Source organism: Callithrix jacchus, chromosome 10 (genome assembly GCF_049354715.1).
Source record: "Callithrix jacchus isolate 240 chromosome 10, calJac240_pri, whole genome shotgun sequence".
NCBI lineage: Eukaryota > Metazoa > Chordata > Mammalia > Primates > Cebidae > Callithrix > Callithrix jacchus.
This window is the reverse complement of record NC_133511.1, coordinates 22,494,473-22,511,342: the sequence shown is the minus strand read 5'-3', so window position 1 is coordinate 22,511,342 and position 16,870 is coordinate 22,494,473. Positions and strand designations below refer to the sequence as shown.

The window sequence follows — 16,870 nt, the reverse complement described above, 5'->3', positions numbered from 1 at the left end:
GATGCCCAGGTTGTGGCCAGATAGGAACATATAATTTAGATGGCCATAAATGGAGATCAACCACATCCAGTATTTTTTTAAAACCCACAATAATGATTAAAACTGTTCAACAATCACACCTGTAATACCAGCACTTTGGGAGGCCAAGGTGGGCAGATCGCTTAAGTCCAGGAGTTCAAGACCAGCCTGGGCAACATGGCAAAATCCCATCTCTACAAAAAAAAAAAAAAAAAAAAATTAGTGGGCATGGTAGGATAGGCCTGTAGTTCCAGCTGTTTGGGAGACTGCAGTGGGAGGATCACTTGAGCTGGGCAGGCAGAGGCTGCAGTGAGCTGAGACTGTGCCACTGCACTCCAGCCTGGGTAACAGAGCAAGACCCTAACAGAAAAAAATAAATAAAACTGTTCAACAAAAGATTTAGTGGCCTTGTGAATTCTGCCACTGAGCAATTCAAAGCAGAGGCTAGAGGTCTACATTCCTGAAGGGGATGCCATCCTGGGGAAAGCTGAGTGGGTGGGAGATTGGCCGGAATTACAGCTGGGAGTAAGCTGGAGTCCCTTCCAACTCACTTATGAGTATGAGTCAAGTGAACCTTCACTGTCTCTAAGGGTCATTATAAAGACCTATTGAAAGGGTGCTTTGAGTTCACGTAGGACTGAAAGGACACGATGCGTTTGGAGTGTGCTTCCTTTCATCTCTACCTGGCATTTTTCTATTTTGGCCTACCTTCTATCTCATTGCCTTCATACCCACCCACCCCCCGCCTTTTTTTTTCCTGTGAGTCAGGAAACAGAAATCTTTATCATTAGAAATTACTGTAAGATTTGTCTTAATGGCTTGCTCTTGTTCTTTTGGCAAATCCTAACTTTAATTAAATGGCATAACCTTATGACTATTCCTAGGATTATGTTGACCTGTTGCTAATGTTTCCAAGGAACATCATAACTCCTTGGAGGAAAGCACCTTAGCAAACAACAGGCAACTGGTGACGTTCAGATGTAAATACACATGAAGTGAGTCTTCTATTTAACTTGAAGTCTGCCCTGTTGGTAAACTAAAATATTATTCTCTAATTTTACAGACTGGTTTGTTGTATTATTTTGTCTCATTTTTAAAATACATATTACACTCTGCCTGATTATTTCAATTGTTGCTTTTTAGGACGTGCCAAGAAAGCAGCAAATCTATCAAATACTAACATGTTTTAACTAAAAGAGTTTGCACAAACACTAGTTTTAGTGGAAGAGCTAAGGTCACCGAATTTGAGATCTTGAAGAGCAAGCTTAAGCCTTACAGTGCAACTTAGAATTACTCTGAAAATAATTCAGTCCCTTGAACTTCTCTTCTTAAATGAAATAGACGAAGCTTTCTTAGAATGAACAAATAATAAAACAGTAACCATAGAAGATAACTTCGTTGATATTAGCAGATTCCTGAAGTTTACTAAAGTATGCAAAAGCAAAGCCAAATGCCACAAAAGCAGGGTTTTCTGTGGAGGCCTGATCTTATGAAAACATGCAGTTGGCTGGGCGCGGTGGCTCAAGCCTGTAATCCCAGCACTTCGGGAGGCCGAGGCGGGGGTGGATCATGAGGTCAAGAGATTGAGACCATCCTGGTCAACATGGTGAAACCCCGTCTCTACTAAAAATGCAAAAAAAAATTAGCTGGGCGTGGTGGTGCGTGCCTGTAATCCCAGCTACTCAGGAGGCTGCGGCAGGAGAATTGCCTGAACCCAGGAGGCTGAGGTTGCGGTGAGCCGAGATCGCGCCATTGCACCCCAGCCTGGGTAACAAGAGCGAAACTCCGTCTCAGAAAAAAAGAAAAAAGAAAACATGCGGTTGAAGAAGGAACAGCTGACAGCTTGAATAAGTCAGAAAGTGGGCATTTAAATTTAATGAATGTGGCTCCCTCCACCCGTGCAGTGAAAAAAAAGGGTTGTGCCACTGAAATTCTGACCAAGAGAGGCGACCGGTCCCCTAAATAAACAAGACAGGGGTAGATCAGATGGCACCTAGGGACTAAGAAGCGGCCAGCTCCCCAGGGATCCCTGTAACGAGTCTAGTCCACTAGCATGGGACAAACAAGCTTTCTCCTGGAGGGGAAAAGGAACCCTGCTTGGGCTCACCAAGGTGAATTGTAAAGAAAAAGTAACCCAGGTTTGAAACAGGCCGGAAGCTGCCCAGTAGAGGCGTTGGGTTTGTTTTCTACCTTTGCTTGTTCCTGAGGGACACGACCCGCCACAAGGGGCGTTTGGAGGTCCCGGAAGTGACAGGTCGGTGGGCCTGGTGCCTGGGACCGGTCTTGACTGACCCGGAACTGGACTGCTCTGGGAGCCCGGACGCCGAATCCTGAGATCGCGGTCTCCCGGCCCCTTGGCGCAGCCTCGCCCCCTTGTCGCTCCCCACTCCGTCCCGAAGGCTCTCGCGCCGGCTCCTCCCCGGCGTGCTCCAGTTGTTTCCTGGCCTCTCCAACCCCAGTCAGCCCTTCGCGTTTCCCTCCCTGGGCCCGCCGCCCACGCCGGATCCGGGAGGCCACCGCCAGTCACCTGCCCGGAGCTCCTCGGCGGCCGCGATCCCGGCGGCCCCGCGTCCTCCCGCGCCGCCGCCGCCGCCGCCGTCGCCGCAGCCGCTGCTCACGCCCCCGCCCGCCCCGGCGCTGTCCTGGAGACCGCGAGCAACACAGACGCCTGGGCCGCTTGGGCGGGGCGGGACCCCACCGAGGACCCCACGTCGCGAACCGCACCCCTGGTCCTGGCCCGGAGCTGCAAATGGCCGTGATAACGACATCGGGGCAGAGCCGGAGGAGCCCTGGCGCCCCCTGAGAGGCTGCCTCGCCGCCTGGACTTCCCAGTGCCGGAGGGCAGAGGCCGCCCGGGGGTTTTATTTGCCACAAATAAAACTGCTAGGATAGGCGAGGAACTCCTACAAATCAAGAAGAAAAGGAGTCCTATTAAAGAATGGATAGATGGAAAGGTATTTCACAAACACCAGAGAAATCTAAATGGCCGATATCTGTGTATTGAAATGGTGTTTTAATTCATTAATAATCAGAAGATGACCAATTAAAACCGCAATGGATAATACCGCACTTACCGTAAGTTGAGTCGAAAAGGTCTAAGTTGAAACGTCTGGCAGCGTCCAGGTGCTGGGGAAGATGTAGGGCGAAGAACCCTCACCTTCTGCTGGCGGGAGTGAGAACCGATGCAACCAACCATTTTGGAAAATGGGTTGACCTTCGCCAGGATATGTATACCTGGGGATCCAGCAATTTTACCTTTAGGTATTTACCCTAAGGAGTGCATGCTCCTGTGCATATAAACTGGAAATAACGGAACTATCTGTCAACAATAGAATGGTTAATTAGATTATGGTATTTCCTATACTGGCATACTACACAGCAATGAGAATGAATGAAATACAACTACGTGTAACTATATTGAAGCATACTAAAAATACAATTTTGAACAACAACGAAGACCCAGAAAAAATACATGCTGTAAGATTTTTGTATATAAATTAAAGACCGGCTAAGTGTCTTAAGCATACTTAGTGGAGGAAACTATGAAAAAAAGCAAAAAAGCACTTTTATGGGAATCACTACCCACTTAGTGATTTCCATAAAGTTATGAGCATTGTGGTGAGTTCTGGCAGGTAGGGAGACCAATGCTTTTGAGATTGTATTTCCTGACCTTAATGATGGTTATACAGATGTTCTTCTTGTAAAAGTTCATTAAGCTGAACACTTATGCATGGGTAGAATATTTCACTATCAAAAAAGGTTTCAAAAAGAATTTAAAAAGGAAGCATTAGGAATTATGTTCACATTAAAAAAACAGGTAGATTTGAATAACTGTCTTCAGATTGCTTCGAGGCCAGGTGCAGTGGCTTACCCTGTAATTCCAGCATTTTGGGAAACTGAGCCAGAGGATTGCTTGAGCCCAAGAATTCAAGATCAGCCTGGGCCACATGGCAAAACCTTGCCTCTACAAAACATTTTAAAAATTAATTGAGTGTGGTGGCACGTGCCTGTAGTCCCAGGTACTTGGAAGGCTGAGGTGGGAGGATCACCAGAGCCCAGGAGGTTGAGGCTGCAGTCAATCAACATCATGCCACTGCACTCCAGCCTGGGTGAGAGTGAGACCTTGTCTCAAAAAAGAAAAGAAAAGAAAAAGAATGCTCCAGCGGGCACGGTGGCTCATGCCTGTAATCCCTGCACTTCGGGAGGCCAAGGTGGGGGGATCACCTGAGATCAGGAGTTGGAAACCAGCCTGGCCAACATGGCGAAACTCCGTCTCTACTAAAAGTATAAAAATTAGCCAGGCATGGTGGCACACACCTGTAGTCCCAGATTCTCAGGAGGTTGAAGCAGGATAATTGCTTGAACCTAGTGAGCCGAGATCACACCACTGCACTCCAGCCTGGGTGACAAAGCGAGACAAAATAGTTAAAAAAAGGAAAAAAGAGTGCTTCAATATCAGTTGTCTCATTAATGATAGGAAACATGGGAAATTGGAAAATGTCCTTACTACCCAGCTTTAGCACTTTTTATTCTGTTTTTTGAGTTAGTTTTTTTTTTTTTTTTTTTTTTTTAACTCTTTGGCATCAGGGACCTTGTCTTATGAGTGCACAGTAGGATCTCAATGTCTGTAGAGGAAATAAAAGCAAGGTAACTGAAACCATTAGGGTTACTCTGCCCAGTATATTACACAAAGTATTATTATAGCAACTGCAAACATGCAAACAAATTTTAAGCAGAAGGATTTAGTCCTAATAGCAGCTTCCAGAATATGTTATAGAATCAACACTGAGTCATTCACACTTGTCCACTTTCTCATGTACTGGTCAACGGAAATGATGCTGTAGTTCTTCAGACTCTTCAAGTGCTTTCTGCACTATCCAGAAAAGATATTAACTGGCTTTTCTGAAAACTAGTGGTCCCCGCATGATTCAGGAGTCTGTCAATCTAGCAGCTACTTGCAGAGACTAGTCACACTTAGAGCGTGGGACACTCTGGGCTTGGTCTTCCTCCTTCCCCCCTTGTAATGGCTATCCTGAGTATTCTTATTTGGAGTGACTAACGGCTGGAATAATAAACACAAGTGGTAGTCAGTAAGGAGACAGAAACGATGCCAGTTATTTAAATGGAAATAATTTAAATGAAGATTTATTAACTGAAAAGTTGAAAAGGGAACACAAGTATCCTAAGGGTAGTCAGTACAAGAAGCAGCTTCCACCTCTATGACTGGGGATCACAGGAGGAGTTATTTACACTTAGAAGTATTAACACTGGAATTATTGACGCTTAGAACCAGGACCCAGGCCTCTCAGGAGAGTGAAATCCCAAGCTTGTGGGTCCTGGTGTCTTTGAAAAAGTATCACAAAGCTGATTCTGAGAGTGTTGGGAAAACTGGAGTCAACTACTGCTACTGAAACCAACTAGAGTGAAGAGACATTGTCAAGGTGACCTTGAGAGGAAAAGGAAGGAGCAGTCCCTTTTCCAGTCTCCAGGCTTGGGTTCTCCCTCTACTGCCCCCTCCTGGCATAAGGAGCTGGCTGGCAAAGGAAAAATAAGGTTTCTAGGGGTTGCCCCAGCGTCACAACCAGAGTATATGAGAGTGTTTGAAGCTGAGGGACAATGGTTTAATAAGCATCACAGAGCACAGTAATGCTCTGCTCTTCAGAATTCTTAAGGATTACAGAGTGCATACAAACAAAACAAAACCATAAAGTGCATTGTTTTGTCTGCTGTTATGGTAATAACATTGATAATTTACATATGAATAGCACTTCACAGGGTCTGCAAAGTGCTTTTGCATATATTATCTTTTAGAATTCAGCTGTCAACCTGACCCTGAAGTAATCAAAATACAGAGAATAAGAAAAGCAAGTCAAAAAGCACTTAAATACGTAGGTTAGTAATACTGCACTGAGTTTACTCCTTTTCCACCACATGCCACCCATTCATGCAACTCCCTTCTTTCTGTTTCCTGCTCCTACACATCACTCATGCTCCGTTCACGAAGCCCTTTCCTCTACTCCATTTCCCTTCTTGGTCTTACCCTTCCTGAGTCCACCAGACTAGCTCAGCTCCGTCTCCAGCAGGAATTTTGGGGCAGTCCCCCACATCGTCTTCTGCTTCTTGGACCAGGGTGCTTCTCAACCTCGAGCAGTTTTATCCTTCAGGGGCAATTGACAATATCTAGAGGCATTTTTTATTGTTATGACTTAAGGAATAACAATAAAATATACATCCTAAATAACATCCATATAATATATATAAATAAAATATACATAACATAAATATATATGTAAAATATACATAACATAAATAAAATATACATCCTAAATAACATCCATATAATATACATAACATAAATATATATGTAAAATATACATAACATAAATAAAATATACATCCTAAATAACATCCATATAATATACATAAATAAAATATACATAACATAAATATATATGTAAAATATACATAACATAAATAAAATATGCATCCTAAATAACAATAAAAATATACATCCTAAAATGCAAAGGACAACTCCCCTCCCCACCTGCCAAAATTATGTGGTCCAAAATGTCAATAAGGCCAAGGTGGACAAACTCTGTGCTAGGTCAGTGGCCCTTGGTCTGTGGTCTCAAGGCACCCAACTGCATACCTCTAGCTTTATACATATCCTTATACAACATTTCATTGAAATCACATGTTTGTATTTCTGTCACCTCCTTACTAAACTATAAGCTCTCAGAGAACCAGAGAATAAGGACTAATATTGTGAACGGCACCTAATAAATGCCAAATAAATATTGGAAAAAAGCCACAGTATCCTTAGACTTGAGCACCTGAATGGAGAGTAGATAAGTACAGCTCATCAGTCCCTTTAATAGAACTGGTAACAGTGGCCAATCAAACCTCATAATAAGGATATACTCGCCGGGTGCAGTGGCTCACGCCTATAATCCCAGCATTTTGGGAGGACGAGGCGGGAGGATCACAAGGTCAAGAGATTGAGACCATCCTGGTTAACATGGTGAAACCCCATCTCTACTAAAAATACAAAAAATTAGCTGGGCATGGTGGTGCGTGCCTGTAATCCCAGCTACTCAGGAGGCCAAGGCAGGAGAATTGCCTGAATCCAGGAGGCAGAGGTTGCGTTGAGCCGAGATTGTGCCATTGCACTCCAGCCTGGGTAACAAGAGCGAAACTCCGTCTCAAAAAAAAAAAAAGGATATACTCATACTAGGCATATAACTAGGATGATCAGATAATTTATTAAAATCCAGGATAGCCAGGTGTGGTGGCACATACCTGTAAGCCCAGTTACTCAGGAGGCTGAGACAGGCGGATCATTTGAGCCCAAGAGTTCAAGGCTGCAGTGAGCTATGATTGCACCACTGCACTTCAGTGTGGGCAATGGAGTGAGACTCCATCACTTGAAAAAAAAAGCCAACCAGGATACATTCAAGATGTTTTAAAAGAATGCTATTTATTAATTACACTAGGACTGAAATTGTCCTGGGTAGCCAGGCAGTGTAGTCATTCTACATATAACTGTAATAAGTTTAATTGTCTGGTTCCTTCACATGTAGAGTAAATCAGAAGCAGTAAACAGGTCAAGGAGGGCACTCTCGGCAGAAAGAAGGGACAATACCAGAAAAGAAGTGACAAATATCACAAAAACAAGATGTTCAAACAGACAAGGCAACCTGGGTTCACTTGGTGTAAGGAACAAACAACCTTATTCTTGAATATACCGTGTGAGAATCATAGTATAGTGCCAAGATTAATTTTCATGATGATTAACTTTTCAAATTCATATAGGGTAAGTCAGTTTAATAAATATTGACTAGAAAGGTAAAAGCCATGTTACCTAGTTTACAAATCCTTTTATCTGAAATATTAAAACATTTAACATTGTTTCTTCTTTTTTTGTGTCCTTGTTTTTTTTTTCTTAAAAATAATTTTAAAACATTTTATTATGAAAATTTGAAACCATATTCAACAGTAGAGAGAAAAGTATAATGAGTGAGCACATTGTTCTTACCCATCTTTAACAGAGATAAATACGTGGGCAACCTTGTTTCTATACATACTGTGTTCCTCCCTGACCAAATGATTTAGAAGCACATCTCAGCTATCCCATGGTTTAACCTATAAGTACCTATGATGTGTCCTCAAGAGATACTTTTTTAATAACCATGACACCATGATCACATCTAGAACAAAATTAGCAATAACTGCTTAATATCATCTAATCCTCAGTGTTCAGACTTCCAGATTGTCTCCTATGCATCTTTATAATTGGTTAGTTTAAATCAGGATCCAAAGAAGTTCTACAAAATGATTTTTAAAAGCTAACAGCTTGGCCAGGTGCAGTGACTCACACCTGGAACCCCAGCACTTTGGGAGGCCTAGGCAGGAGGATCACTTGAGGCCAGGAGTTAGAGACCAGCCTGGCCAACATGGCGAAACCCTGTCTCTACTAAAAATATAAAAATTAGCTGGGCATGGTGGCGTGTGCCTGTAATCCTAGCTAATTGGGAGACTGAGGCAGGAGAATTTCCTGAACCCTGGAGGGAGTAGGTTGCAGTGAGCTGAGATTGTGCCACTGCACTCCAGCCAGGGTGACAGAATGAGTAAGACTCAGCCTCAAAATAAAATAAAATAAAATAGCAGCTTTATTGAGGTATAATACACATACTACACAGTTCACCCTCTTAAAATGCACAATTGAGTAGTTTTTAGAATAGTCACAGAGTTGCACAATCATGACCCCGCTATCTCCATACTGTCTCCCCAAAGGAAGCCCCATACCCATTAGCAGCCACTCCTCATTCCCAGCTTCCCTCAGCCCTTGGCAGTCATTTATCTCTTTTCTGTCTCTTTGGATTGGCTTATTCTGAACATTTCATATAAATGGCATCATACAATATGTATTTTGTGAACATGTGTCTGGTTTTTCTCACTTAGATAATGTTTTCGAAGTTCATCCATGTTACAGCATGTACAGCGCTCCACTTCTTTTTATTCCCAAATAATGTTTCACTTTATAAATATATCATATTTTACTTATCCATTAATCATCTGATGGTGATTTGGGCTGTTTTCACCTTTGACTATCATAAATAGTTAAAAAATATTGTAAGAACTCATGAGTTTTAATGTATTTAACATATTTCAATAGTTACTTTTTTTTTTTGAGACAAAGTCTCTCTCTGTTGCCAGGCTGGAGTGCAGTGACATGATCTCGGCTCACTGCAAACCCTACCTCCCGGGTTCAAGGGATTCTCCTGCCTCAGCCTCCCAAGTAGCTGGGTGTGAGTCACCACGCCCAGCTAATTTTTGTATTTTAGTAGAGATGGTGTTTTACCATATTGGCCAGGATGGTCTCGATTTCTTGTCCTCATGATTTGCCCCACTCAGTTTCCCAAGTGCTGGGATTACAGACATGAGCCACCACACTTGGCCCAATCACTACTCTTTTTTAATGCTCAGCTTATCCCATCTTTGGCCACTGAAAGTCCCTGGAGGGTATACACAGATTGGTTTCTGGGTCTTTTAACACAGTCCCAGAGGAGTCTTTGATATCTTCTTTGCTTTCTAGTATAAAACATTTTAGCCTCGTTGATGCGGTTTGGATATTTGTGCCCTCTAAATCTCACGTTGAAATGTAATCTCCAGTGTTGGAGGTGTGGACTGGTGGAAGCTATTTTGATCACAGGGATAGATCCTTCATGAATAGCTTGGCACCATCCCCTTGGTGATAGGTGAGTTCTTGCTCTGAGTTCACTGAGATCTGGTTGCTTAAAAGTGTGTGGGCCAGGTTAACAGCTCATGCCTGTAATCCCAGCATTTTGGAAGGCTGAGGCGGGTGGATCGCTTGAGCCCAGGAGTTTGAGATCAACCTCTGGTGAGAATAATGATATTTTTCAGCCTTAGTTTTGGTTTGTTTCTAACTGAAAATAAGACATAGAGCATAAAACAAAGGAAAAAATTTAACTATTGATTTTTTATTTTTTTTTGAAATGGAGTCTTGCTCTGTCACCCAGGCTGGAGTGAAGTGGCATGATCTCGGCTCACTGCAATCTCCACCTCCAGGGGTTCAAGCAATTCTCCTGCCTCAGCCTCCCAAGTAACTGGGATTATAGGTGCTCACCACCACATCCAGCTAATTTTTGTATTTTTAGTAGAGAGGAGGTTTCACCATCTTGGCCAAGCTGGTCTTGAACTCCTGATCTCGTGATTTATCTGCCTCAGCCTCCCAAAGTGCTAGGATTGCAGGCATGAGCCACTGTGCCTGGTTTAAAAATTAACATATTTTAACAGGTCTAGAGTAATTATCTAGATTTGTTCTTGAACAAATTTGTTCAAAGCAATCATAGGAAGGAAGAGGGCTTCTCTTTTGGGAGGTACAACATTGAAAAATAGAACTACATTTTATCTAGATCAAAACCCCATTATATGCTGGGCATGGAGGCTCACACCTGTAATCCCAGCACTCTGGTAGACCCAGGAGGGTGGATCACCTAAGGTCAGGAGTTCAAGACCAGCCTGGCCAACATGGTAAAACCCTGTCTCTACCAAAAAATACAAAAATTAGCTGAATGTGGTGGTGGGTGCCTGTAATCCCAGCTACTCAGGAGGCTGAGGTTGCAGTGAGCCGAGATTGAGCTACTACACTCCAGCCCGGAAGATGGAGTGAGATCCTGTCTCAAAAAAAAAAGTTCTGAAATAGCAACTTAACAAAATAATCAGGTTCACACATTTACTCTGTCTTTTCTGTGGTGTCTTTGCCACAGTAGCTCAGAGCTCTTGATGGGGATAAAATGGCTGTGGCGATTTCAGGTACCATTCATTGTTATGACAACCTTTGTGGGGAAGGAGAATTTTTTGTTTTTGTTGTAAGTATCTCTTTTTATCATTAAGAAAAAAAATGTTCTAGACACCCATATTTCAATGGCCAGCATTGTTTGCTATAGCCATGTCAAAATTGACCACCAGCACAAAGGTGGTACAAAGCAATCAAGTTGTCGTCTCCTTTTGGCTAGGAGGAAGCCCACCTTTCCTGAAGCACATGACTGCCTAGTGTGGGGAGAACACTAGAACTAAGTTATAGATCCATTAGAAAAGAGGAAGAAATTGGCAAATTATGATTGGGTGGGCAGTGGTCCCGAATGGCTGGATATACGGCTAAGGAAGTTGGAGAAGTGTTGGGTTTAACAAAGCAAAACAGATTCCTTTATGAGACGGCTTTTTAGAGCCTTTGCTATGCTAGTGTGCTTATCTCTGTGAGGGAGATAGAGTGTTCAACATTTTTCAGACTTATTTAATCCAGAAAATTATGAGTTTTTTCCTCATAGAATACCTATGAACATTTCTAGGGCTCCAGGATTCTTCGTTTTATTTATTTATTTATTTTGAGATGGAGTCTCGCTCTGTTGCCCAGGCTGGAGCGCAATGGCACCATCTCCGTTCACTGCAACCTCTGCCTTCTGGGTTCAAGTGATTCTTCTGCCTCAGCCTCCCAAGTAAGCTGGGATTACAGGCGCCACCACCATACCTGCCTAATTTTTTCTATATTTAGTAGAGATGGGGTTTCACCATGCTGGCCTGGCTGGTCTTGAACGCCCGACCTCTAGTGATCCCCCCACCTTGCCTCCTAAAGTGCTGGGATTACAGGCATGAGCCACCGTGCCCGGCCCAGCATTCTTCAAAATACATTTTAGGAAATGCTTGAGATGAACACTAAAGTCCTTCCAAGTTATAACATTCTATAATTATCTATAAAACCAGTTCACGTTTGTTGGGATGCAAGAAATCTATAATTACTGTTTCTGAAGGAGACATTATGTACTCAAATTGAGTAATTTGAGGAGATTTCACAAGTCAACTAGATACAAAGTTTTGGGGAAACCTCAAAGATAGAGCATAATCTTTCTAGGCCTGGTTAGGTGAAGGAAACAAGTGGATTTTAGAACCAGACATGGAAAGAACTACTTGACCAGAATTGTGATCTCCACTCAGGGAACACAGTCAGTCTCTAGTATGAGGTGCTCTCTGTTCAGCTGTTGGTGCTGTACATTTCCCAGCTGAATTCCAGAGAGAGGGCAAGAGAGCCCACTGATGCCGCCCAAAGTGTCCATCTCCCAGGGTGCCCAGCAGACATCTCACATCTTCATTGTCTTACTGGAGTCATCGTAATATAGCAATAGAAAGGGCACAGCATTGCTGGATGTGGTGGTGTGAGCCTGTAGTTCCAGTCACTTGGGAGGCTGAGGTGGGAGGATTGCTTGAGCCCAGGAAGTCAAGGCTGTGAGCCATGATGGAGATGGAGCTATGGTTCCAGCCTGGGTTACAGAATGAGACCCTGTCTCAGAAAAAAGCAGGAAGGCAGGAAGGAAGGCAAGAAGCCATGAAGGAAAGGAGCAGGAAGGAAGGATGGCAGGCAGGAAGGCAGGAAGGAAGGAAGGCAGGAAGGCAGGCAGGCAGGCAGGCAGGCAAGAAGATAGGAAGGCAGGCAGGAAGACAGGAAGGCAGGCAGGCAGGAAGGAAGGCAGGCAGGAAGACAGGAAGGCAGGCAGGCAGGAAGGAAGGCAGGCAGGAAGACAGGAAGGCAGGCAGGCAGGAAGGAAGGCAGGCAGGCGGAAGGCAGGCATGTGGGAAGGCAGGCGGGAATGCAGGAAGGCAGGAAGGCAGGCAGGAAGGAAGGCAGGCAGGCAGGAAGGAAGGAAGGCAGAAAGGCAGGCAGGAAGTCAGGCAGAAGGCAGGCAGGCAGGCAGGAATACAGGTAGGCAGGCAGGCAGGAATACAGGCAGGCAGGCAGGCAGGCAGGCAGGAAGGCAGGCAGGCAGGAATGTAGGCAGGCAGGAATGCAGGCAGGCAGGCAGGAAGGAAGGCAGGCAGGCAGGAAGGGAGGCAGGCAGGCAGGAAGGGAGGCAGGCAGGCAGGAAGGGAGGCAGGCAGGAAGGCAGGAAAGCAGGCAGGCAGGAATGCAGGCGGGCAGGAAGGAAGGCAGAAAGGCAGGCAGGCAGGAAGGAAGGAAGGCAGGCAGGCAGGCAGGAAGGAAGGAAGGCAGGCAGGCAGGAAGGAAAGCAGGCAGGCAGGCAGGCAGGAATGCAGAAAGGCAGGCAGGAAGGAAGGAAGGCAAGCAGGAAGACAGGCAGGAGGGAAGGGAGGCAGGCAGAAAGGAAGGCAGGAATGCAGGCAGGAAGGAAGGAAGGGAGGCAGGCAGGAAGGCAGGAAGGCAGGAAGGCAAGCAGGCACAGAACTGAAGCCAGACAGAAACTGGATGGGCCTCTGGGTTCTACCCTTAGCTAGTTATATAATCTTTTTAGACTCCTAATCTGTTTTGTAGAGTTTATAGTATCTCTTATGTATCAACTGAGCATTATAATACCAACTTTGCAAGATTGTTAGGATGATTAAATTAGAATACCCATAAAAATGTCTGATTAATAATAGGTCTTTTATAAATGTCATTTTCCTTTTTTCTGGCTTCCTTCTGCTATTTGCCAAACAAAAATTGAGAAACTACCACGGGGTAGCCACTGTGCAAGTTAGATGTTCTTTGACCACAGAAAGTATTTGGCCAGCACATTAGGGTATGGTTCCACACCAGGCAAGATTAAATGACACATAAGGTCCTTCTGCCTCCAAGAAACGGCTGGGAGAGGTGGCTCACACCTGTACTTGAGAGGCCAAGGTGAACGGATCACTTGAGGTCAGGAGTTCGAGACTAGCCTGGCCAACAGGGTGAAACCCTGTCTCTACTAAAAATACAAAAAATTAGCTGGTTGTGTTCATGCACATCTGTTATCCCGGGTATTCAGGAGGCTGAGGTAGGAGAATCCCTTGAACCCAGGAGGTGGAGGTTGCAGTGAGCCGAGATCACACCACTGTACTTTAGCCTGGGTGACAGAGTGAGACCCTGTCACTCTTATTATGAAAGAAAGGAAGAAATGATGCTTGGCCTTTTGGCTAAGATCAAATGTAAAGTGATCACCAGGAGACTACAATTACCTTAAAGATAATATTTATAACTCAGCCGTGCTTTGAAAAGTTTTGATTTATGCCACATCAGTGTTCCCCAGCTACTGGAATAACTCAGGGACTTTATAAAATGCAGATTCCGAAACTCCACCTCCGGAGTGAGACCACTCCTTGAGAACAGATGTGGGAATCTCTGCTTTATGAAATCCTCTCATATGATTCCAGCAATTGGCTAAATCTACTTATCTCTGCTTTGCATGTTACTGAACTGTTGGACCCTAAGTTTGGCCTCTTTAGTAGAAGGAACTGAATACATGGAAGCAGTCACAGTAAACATCCCTTAGGAAGACGAACTTGCAAACACAGACTCAAAGTAGCCAGCATAGCAAGGCTTAATATGTGACAAGTGCCATCTCCGAAGTGAGTGTGTTCTTCCCTCTGGATTGCTTTTAGAATACGAATAACTTGGTGAATGTTTTCTGACTCAGAACAGCTACAAAACTGTAAATGACATGCCTAATTTTTTTTCAGACAGAGTCTCAGTCGCCCAGGCTGGAGTGCAGTGACTCAATCTCACTTCACTGCAATCTCCACCTCTCAGTTTCAAGCAATTCTCCTGCCTTGGCCTCCTGAATAGCTGGGACTACAGGCGTGTGTCACCACACCCAGCTAATGTTTGTATTTTCAGTAGAGACAGGGTTTCACCATGTTGGCCAGGTTGGTCTTGAACTGCTGACCTCAGGTGATCCATCCACCTTGGCCTCATGAAGTGCTGGGTCTACAGGTGTGAGCTGCAACACCAAATCTTGATGTCCTTACACATTAATCTTGATGTCCTTCAAGCAAGGCAGTTAGGAGAAGTGGGATGAGCCAAATGGCCTGCTTTCTAAGAGAGCCATTTGGCTCAACCTGCTTCTCCTAACTCCCTCACTTCGCTTCTCTTCCGGAAAAATTTAGTCCTAAAGTCATTAGATGGGTTACAGCAAGGTAGATACTCCCTGTGGTGCTGGTGGGGAAGCTGTGGAAGCCCAGAGAGGGGCATCAGAGCTGGAGCCTCGTGAGGAGGCAGTGCCTCTCCAAGGGCTGCCCAGCACATGGCAACTGGGCCTGCATGATGAGAAGGGTGACTGCACAGCAGTGTGGGTGTGTAACTGTGTGCTGAAGGCTTCCACACAGTGGGATAGCCTGGTGTGGGTTGTGACAGCCCAAGCTTGGTGAGGAGATTATCCAGATGGCAGGGGCAGGAATGGGAACACAGAATGAGGAGTCAGAGGCCGAGCAAGAAGAGGAGGACATCTTCAAGGAGAATGGAATGGTAGAAAAGATGGGAGATCAGTTGCATGCAGGAATTGAGCAAAAAAGTAAATTTATTAAGGATAACAAAAGCCGGATGTCTCAGAGAAGGGAGTTACAAATACGGAATAGGAGAAAACACAAATTCATGATTTTCAATAGATAGATTTAAATATATGCATACATGTACACACATATATACATATACACATGTATACATATACACATAGACACACACACATAAATTATCACACATTCCCTAGCTCTGTCCACTGAGAAGACTTGAGAACAATGATACCTCTAAAGCCATCAGTACACCCAGCATCTGCATCTTGGCTTCTAAATACCATTTTCTACTAAATGCAACCAGGAATTTTTGGAAAAAATGGCTGACTCCAGGGTTGGGACAGGAAGAGTTCAAGATGGGCCTGGAATATCTTGTACCAGAAAGCAAGAAAGTCCTAGAAGATTAGACAGCACATGTCAAAAAAACACAGAAGGCAGCTTCTGCAATTTCATCATCAAATTAGCCATGAATTAATTTGATAGTAACAAATTTTAACTCGTTGACCAACAGAGGAAATCATGAGCCCATACAGACAGAAATAAAAAATGAATAACTTGAAAGTTTGATGAGGAACAGGATATTGGCAGTTTTGCGACATTTCCTCATGAAATCTGGCAGATATTATCTCAATCGTGTGATCAAAATGAACATCATCAATTATGGGATAAGTAAAATGCAATGAAATACACTTTTTTTGTTGCGATAGAGTCTCACTCTGTCTCCCAGGGTGGAGTACAGTGGTGCGATCTTGCCTCACTGCAACCTCTGTCTCCTGGGTTCAAGCGATTCTCCTGACTCAGCCTCCTATGTAGCTGGGGTTACAGGCATGCATCACCACACCCAGCTAATTTTTGTATTTGTAGTAGAGATGGGGTTTCACCATGTTGGCCAGGCTGGTCTTGACCTCAGGTGATCCACCTGCCTCAGCCTCCTAAAGTTCTGAGATTATAAGCGCGAGCCATAGCTCCTGGCCCAATGAAGTAAACTTAACGTCGCTTCTGTGACAGTCCTATGAGAGTTGTATAACCTGAATCTAACCATGAGGAAACAGGCAAAGCCAAATTGAGGGATGATCTACAAAATAATCAGCCTGTAATCTTCAAAACTATCCAGGTCATGAAAGTCAAGCCAAGACTGAGGAACTTTTCCAAACTGAATGAGACTAAAATAAAGTGTGACTCTGAACTGAATCCTTTGGGGCAATTGGAGAAACCTGAATGGAGTCTGAGGACTGTTACTGGAAGTAGACGGTGTTCATTTCCCGCTTTTGATGGTTGTATTGTGTATCTAAAGGAGAGTGTTCTGATTTGTAGGAAGCACATGTGTAAGGATTTTGGGGGCCATGGGCATTGTGTCAGCTTACTCTTAAATGACTCCAGGGGGAAAATTGTTTATTCTATCTTTACACTTTTCTGTAATTTTGCGATTGTCCAAAAAACTTTTGTCAAGAGAAAAAAATCTGTATGGTTGGATGTGGTCCCTATCACAAATTACAGACTTATAATGTGTGTG

At 44.1% G+C, this 16,870-nt stretch overlaps 1 protein-coding gene across 9 annotated transcripts in view; it reads right to left on the bottom strand.

Moving 5' to 3' along the window:
• Positions 1–2,636, bottom strand: part of JHY (junctional cadherin complex regulator) — a 73,430-nt gene extending 70,794 nt beyond the window's left edge. For 5 of the 9 annotated variants that reach the window (XM_009007011.5, XM_035264906.3, XM_035264907.3 and 2 more), the window contains exon 1: positions 2,209–2,636. The gene's annotated coding sequence lies outside the window, so the exon portion shown is untranslated. Of the gene's footprint in view, positions 1–119; positions 213–2,208 lie in introns of all 9 variants that reach the window. The other 4 variants (XM_035264905.3, XM_035264910.3, XM_035264904.3 and 1 more) reach the window with 3 other exon arrangements.
• Between the last annotated feature and the right edge of the window lie 14,234 nt (positions 2,637–16,870).